Source organism: Euphorbia lathyris, chromosome 3 (genome assembly GCF_963576675.1).
Source record: "Euphorbia lathyris chromosome 3, ddEupLath1.1, whole genome shotgun sequence".
Lineage (NCBI taxonomy): Eukaryota > Viridiplantae > Streptophyta > Magnoliopsida > Malpighiales > Euphorbiaceae > Euphorbia > Euphorbia lathyris.
Window position 1 is genome coordinate 31584358 of NC_088912.1, and position 8248 is coordinate 31592605.

Below are 8248 nucleotides of genomic sequence, written 5' to 3' on the forward strand. Positions count from 1 at the left end.
CCCAATAGCATCCTAAGGTAGAACACGACAAATATAATGTAGAATATTACCTTAAAATATTAAACAATACAAATATAATGTAGAACATTACCTTAAAATAAGGCCAATAGCGTGAGCCTTCTACATAACAAGAATTCAATATGTAAGGCTGTCAAATAACATCAAACAAATAAATATGTAAAACTATCAAATAACATCAAACAAATATCCAACTAAAATAAAATACATAACACAAAGTTTCAACTAAAATGAAGTACATAACAATAAGTGTCAATCAAACTAAAAAGCACACAACAAAAAGTACCAATTCAAATAAAGTACACAACACAAAGCATAAATATCATCATTAGACCTGACAATTTTTGTGTTCGTGTCGTGTCAAATTTCAGGTTAGTGTCAAAAAGCCAGACACAAACACGACACGAAAATATTTTAGTGTCAAAATGTCGAACCTAAACACAACCTGCTATTGACACGGAAAAACACGACATGACACAGATTTTACTAAACACTTAGCCTAACACGACTTGACCTACTAAGACGAGTCGGTCTGTTAACACAAGCTGACATGTTTTCACAATCCAAAGGATTTTACACAACTCAAATAGCATAATCAGTATTTTTATTAATAAGATGCACTCAAAATTTTCCAAAAAACATACAAACAAATCAAAAACATAAATCAAACAAAAAAAACTGAAGAACTTATATGAACAAACCATTAAAACTTAGATCAATTTTTGAAGAACTTTTGTTAAAGAGTTGAATCAGTTCCTTTCCTTGTAGCGTCTGCAAAGAAGACAACACGATAAGCAAAAGCACCGATGGTTTCACTTTCAGAGAGATGGTGTTCTCCGATCGATGTGTGAGAGAGGAAGTAGAGATGGAATCAATGATCACCGACGGTGGATTTTTTGAGTCAGAAACGATGGTGAGAAGAGCAGAATCTGAGATTTGAGAGAGGAGAGGAAGAAGAGCAGCGTACAAAAAGGCAAGGGTAGGAGAAGAATAAAAAGAACGCTTATATACCACATGAATCTAACCCTAGATAATTGAAGGGATAAAATTGTAAAAATATTTTCAAGTCAGTTTCGTGTTAAGCGTGTTGACACGAACACAACCCAAAAATTATCTTGTCATTTTCGGGTCAACCCGAAAATGACACATTACCTATTAAGCTAAACGCTAACATTAAATTTTTGTATCGATTTCGTGTCGTGTGTTATTTTTCCAGGTCTAATCATCATCATAGAGGATAATCCATATCGTCATCCAGACCAAGGTCCTTTAAATAAATCCATCTCTGATTATCATTTCGGAGTGCTAAGAAACTGTTAGCATATTTCTCCTTATTCAAGTACCTAATAGCAGTCACAAAGTACTGATCACCTCGTATCTCAAAGACTCCCATTGATGAAAGAGTATCACTAATCCTTCGAGCCTTTGAAGTGCTACTAGATGAACCAACGCCAACTACTAGACAATAACTCGATAACAGTATCAAAACTAGTTTGCCTTCTTTTAAATTCAGGAGAAGTTATAGTCTCTTCACTTTTTCGTTTGGAGGAGGTGGCGAGATACTTTTCGCATGGCAGACTTTAGAGGGGAGATACTTTCGGTGGTAGATGATGGAAATACTACATAATTATATTCATTCTTATCTGTTTCACTATCTTCGGAACCTTCTTCATCATCAATGGTCAAATCCTTCACGTTTTTTTTTTGTTAAATATGAATCAGTTTTTGCCATCATGGGTGCAAAGTTACCACCAACACCATGAGCAGTTTGACCACCAAAGACTCTACGTAGCAAATCAACATTCACCAACTCCTTCTTAGCCAATGTTAACTCATGCTTGCTATTATTCTGCAATAAACAAATTTCATATTTCAAAATATATACTTAATATTATAATTCAATTTAATTAAATCATATAAGAAAAATAAAGGTTCATACCTGCAAGTAAGCATGTCATCGCTTCAGGGATTTTTCTTGAACATCCACAGAACTCTTTGTAGCGTCGTAAGCTATGTCGGTCAGACGTTGCAATTCCTCCCAAGTTTTGAACTTTTCTTTCAAGTCAGTAAAATGATCATACCTTTATCTAGGTAGAATATCCTCTCCTGATTCTGAATTAAAAAGTTTGACAATAGTTAGCCAACTATACTTGATATTTCCTTCTTTGCCAAAATATTAAGCAACTTTATTGTTTTTACATCATCCCACTATATTCTAACCATTATCTTTATCCTAAAACAAAAACATTAAACAAGCAAAATATACCACAATATACCATAAATACCAAATATACCGTAATATACCATAATATACCAACCAATACCATAATATACCAAAATATACCATAACATACAAAAAAATACCATAATATACCAAATATACCATAATTTTTCCAAAAATACCATAATATATCATATATGTCAAAAAAATACCAAAAATATCATAATATACCAAAACATACCAAATATACTATAATATACCAAAAAATACCAAAAATACCATAATATACTAAATATACAATAATTTTCCCAAAAATACCATAATATACCAAAAAATACCAAATACACCATAACATACCATAATATACCATAATATACTAAAAAAAATACCATAATATACCAAATATATCATAATTTTCCCAAAATATACCAAAACAAATAACACAATATACCAAAAAATATCAAAAATATCATAATATATCTATTATATCATAATATACCATAACATACCAAATATACCAAAAATACTAAAATATACCAAATATACCAAATATTTACCTCAATATACCAAAATACATAATATACAAAATATTTACCAAAATATATATAAAAAAATATAGCGAAATATATAGCATAATATACAAGATATACCAAAATATATATAAACAATATATAAAAAAATATTTACCAAAATATATAATATTTACTAAAATATACAATATACAAAATATTTTGCATAATATATAAAATATTTAGCATAATATACAAAATATACCAAACAGTACCAAATATATACAAAATAATTACCTCATTCGTCGGTGAAAGAGAGATGGCGGTCACTGGAGTCGACGGTCAAGGACGGATCTATAGTGGGGGCACTTGCCCTTACTGAGATTTAGGAATGCATTGTCACGTCCATGTCCAAATTTCTAAAATTTATACCTTGATAGTACTATATATTATAATTGTTAGGTGGGTGATTTTTATTTGGTGCTGTATGAAAAGTTTGGAGTTAATTTGATGGATTTATGTATAAATTAAAAGTTAGGATAATTTTTAAAAGATTATATAAAGATGGAGGATCAAAATGGATTTTTTACAGATTTGGATATATATTCCAAATGATCTGCGAGAGATGATCATCATCATCCTAGTTTTATTTTTTTCTTTTTCTTACCTTCCTCGCCTCTTCGTCTTCTTCGTCGTTCCTGAACCGTTTTTCCACCGTTTCTTTGATTTACGGAGATTCGACCGTTGTTAGACGAGGTGCTGCGGCCTAATCTCCCGGGCGGACCGGGGGGTGGACAACCTCATGGCGACGTAAGCGGTGATTAGCACCGAAAGCAACCAATCGTGGAATCAAGCTGCTCGGCAGGACCGGAGCTCGGAGATATGGAAGAGTCGCCACCCACGAATGGGAAAATGAACACCGATCCTTTGCGGGAGACCGGTGTGGGTTCGGAAAACTTAGGTACGAGCCGAGAAGGCTAGCTCCTTTCCGGAGAAAGGCTACTAGGCACCCCGACATCGCCCGGTTATGAACCACCGGCCTCCTACTCAGCATGTTAGGCGATAACGGACTAATCGTATACTTCTTTAAGTTTAAAATTCATTTGAAACCCTTTTCTTTCTTTTTTCAGAAACCGTTTTGAGCATATATTATTGGAAAGCCATACTAGTAAAGAATCACCCATTTATGTTATACATACAAAGGGGAGGGGGAGAAAGAAGTGATTTATTTACAACTTCATTTACATGTCACGCTATGTGTTTATTCTACACTAACTTATTTTCCCCAAAACGAGTTTATTTACATGGTTCGCATCTTAATCATCGTTGGAACGATTTAGGTGCGTTTTAAAATCCCGTTTGATGAAGTTTTACCCGAATCGCCGTTGGAACGACTCAAGTGTTTGAAAACGTTAGGATAAAAACCTTTTAATGAGAAAACGTGGTTAAACATACAAGTCAATTTCATGTTGTACAAATCCTTTAAGAAAATGATTCTAAAACTCTATTATTCACAAAGAAAACGATTTTAATTATAATGTTCGCTTAATCCGCCGTTGGAACGGACTAAGGTTTTAAGACGTGGTGTTTTGAGAAATGATTTGAAATGTTAACAAAAACAACTCTATTTACTTACATTAGGAAACTCTAAAAATTCATTAGTTTAAATAATTATATTGAAAGCTCTCTTTTTGTGATTTATTTTCCTCTCTTATTTAATGGACTCTCTACCTATTATACTTGCAATAATAAACTCATTTAAACCAAGACTCATACTCAAATAAAGCCCATTTGAAACATGGACCTATGAATGGTCCAAAGGAATAAAGAAAGTAATTCTAGCATATATATATATACATTTAAATCAAAAAATAGAAGAAGAAAATAAAAGTTTATACAAAAGAAACTATATGTATATAAAAATAGTAGGTACAATATATCTATACTTTAAAAATGTGAAAATAGTAAGTAAATCCTATAACTAAGAAAATAATATTCATCCAAAAATAATGTCCTTCAATAACCACTAAAATAATCCAAATATCCCAAAACTACATATATACATATCTATTATAGTTTTAAATATCAAAAATAACATATACTAATATATATTAATTATTTCCCAAAATACCAAAGTAAATAATCTTCAAAATAGAATCTAATAGAGCCCAAATGAATAAAAAGAAAGACATATATATACATATACTTATATTGTAAAATAGAATAATAATAATAAAAAAGCATACAAATATTCTAAAATAATTACATATACTAAAGGTCTAAAATAATTTGAAAAACATATATTACATAACTATACATATATATATTAAGGATTAAAAGCTTAAAAGTTAAGAAAAAGGGACTGAAATGGCATCTTTTACGTTTTGGCAGATTTACCGATGGAAAATCCGTCGGTAAACAGCATTTAGTGACAGAAATGACAAATTATAGTAGCACTTCAATATTCTCCAGATTTATTCGAAAGCTTTAAATTAAATCTAATTCAATCGTTTTGGATTTCCGAACTACCAAAAATGGATCATAGTCGAAAACGGAAGTTCCTAAACGACGTTTTTTATTTCAAATCATTATTTGGAAATTTCTTTTAAATTAAAAACTTGTAATTACAACGTTTTCGATACCCGAACTACCTTTTTATCGGATCACGGTTCGTATTGGGATACCAAAACGAGGTTTTTTATTTTAAAACAAAACCGAATTTTATTCAACACGAAATGGAAATCAAATAAATACGCTAATTAAATAAAATGTGACAACATAAATAAATAACTAAACAAATAAAAACTATAACATAAAAATAAATAGGAGAAGAAGATAAATAAAATAAAATAAAAGAGAGTCTAGTCCTCGGATAATACCTTAAATTCGGTATCTGACAGTCGAAGCCGATTGATTTCACGAACCACGATCTTCCGTTTTTAATGAAAATTTAGTAAAAATTGAACTTTAGGAAATTTGGAATTTTTGAGAAAAAAATATTTTTCTCAAAAAAATTCACTCACTCTCTCTAAAAATGTTTAGAGTGAGAAAGCTCTCTCCAAAAATCCTCCTCCTTTTGCATTGGGATCCGTGCCCCTTTTTATAGGGAAACGGGTCCCGAAACAATGGGCGACGCCCGAGTAAAATCGGGCGTCTCCCAAAGCCGTTGGGCGGCCGCCCAAGACGTTGGGCTACCGCCCAACATTGTTGGGCGGCCGCCCAACAATAGTTGGGCGGCCGCCCAACAATTGTTGGGCAGTCGCCCAACAGCGTTGGGCGAGCGCCCAACGCGCGGTTGGGCGCGCGCGCCCAACTGCCGTTGGGCATCCGCCCGACGCGGTTGGGCGTTCGCGCCCGCCTACCGTTGGGCTTCCGCCCGACGCGGTCGGGCACTCGCTCAACGGCCGCCGGGGCGCATCTCATGTCGTCGGGCGTGCACGCCCCGCGGCCGTCTAGCTCACGCTCCGCGCCGTCGGGCGTTCACGCGTCGTGACCACCGAACGCGTGTTCCGCACTGCCGGGCGCACACGCCTCGTGGCCGACGAGCGCGCGTCCTATGCCGCCAAGCTCGTGTCTTGCTCGGACACTGAGCGCGTACCATTCATGGTTGGATGCGTGCGTCCAACAAACGTCGAGAGCGCGCTTTGCGTCGTCGAGCGGGCGTCCGACTGTCGTCGAACGCACGCCAGCCGCCGCTAAACACTCGCACCGTGCCGTTAAGCATTCGCGAGCTATCCGATCGACAACAGCGACCGAATGTAACTTATTTATTTTATTATTTTTGAAACTTTCGGAATCAATCGCTTTAACCGTCTTGTTTCCAGGTTTTCATCACAGGTCCTCCGACTCGGTGTCTACAGTTGCCCCTACTTTTCTATTTTGACAGTGATGTGTGTGTTTCGAAAACGTTTTTTGCTAACATAACACATGCAATGTAAAACATATAAAAGTAAAAGACACGTAAAGAGTAGGAGGGAGCGTACCTGACCTTCGCGCTGCGCGCTCCGGTGTCGTTCTCTAATTCCTTCCATCGTCACCTTTGGAGTGGCCGTCGATGAATGTTCTTTTCTCGGACTCTAGCGTACGTTGGTTATGGGTAAGAATGGCTCAAAATCAATTTCGGTCTACGACCGTTAATGGGATGGCTCAAAAGCAACTCAGGTCTGCGACCGCGAGTAAGATGGCTCAAAAGCGACCCTGGTCTGCGACTGCGAGGATGATGGCTCAAAAGCAACTCCGGTCTGCGACCGTGAGTCAGATGGCTCAAAAGCAACTCAGGTCTGCGACCTTGAGTAAGATGGCTCAAAAGCAACTCTGGTCTACGCCCGAGAGTAAGATGGCTCAAAAGCGACCCTGGTCCACGACCGTGGGTAAAATGGCTCAAAAGCAACTCAGGTCTGCGACCTTGAGTAAGATGGCTCAAAAGCAACTCTGGTCAACGACCGAGAGTAAGATGGCTCAAAAGCAACTCTGGTCTACGACCGAGAGTAAGATGGCTCAAAAGCGACCCTGGTCCACGACCGCGGGTAAAATGGCTCAAAAGCAACTCAGGTCTGCGACCTTGAGTCAGATGGCTCAAAAGAAACTCCGGTCTGCGACCGTGAGTCAGATGGCTCAAAAGCAACTCCGGTCTACGACCGTGAGTCAGATGGCTCAAAAGCAACTCCGGTCTGCGACCGTGAGTCAGATGGCTCAAAAGCAACTCTAGTCTACGATCGTGAGTCAGATGGCTCAAAAGCAACTCAGGTCTGCGACCGTGAGTAAGATGGCTCAAAAGCAACTCCGGTCTGCGACCGTGAGTCAGATGGCTCAAAAGCAACTCCGGTCTGCGACCGTGAGTCAGATGGCTCAAAAGCAACTCCGGTCTGCGACCGTGAGTAAGATGGCTCAAAAGCGGGGATTGTCTCTGGATTCTTCTACAACACTGTTGTCTGTATTTTCTTACTGGAGCTAGCATCTCGGAGGTTTAATGGGGATGTATTTTAGTCTGGAATGATATAGACTAACGATTATTTTTCTGTTGACTGTTGTCTGTATTTTGACTGGTGTCACTGTTCCGTAAAAATTGACTGTTGTCTGGAGTTCATATCTTGATAATGTTGGTCGCTGTCTGGGAGAAATGCAGGCTGAAACGGACTGCCAATCGGAGGTCTGTGCACCTAGTAATTAATTATTTACTTTTTACCTTTATGTCAAATCGTACATTTTTCACTATTTACGGGAATGCCATTCCCTCTTCCTATATAAGGTGGTGGGGTTTCATTTCAACCCCACCCCTTCTCTCTCTTCTTTCTCTCTCTAGACTTCGATTTGGATTATTCTCGGGATGGATTTGGATGAATGGGATGGCACTAGAGGCATGGACGAGGTTTACGTGAACCTGGATAGAGTGGATACCTTCCACGACCCTACGACGCATTTGAGCAGGACACGCTGCAACGAGGTAAGTAATTTTTCACTTTTATTTGATTCGAACTCTAGGCTTTAGCATTCCTACTCG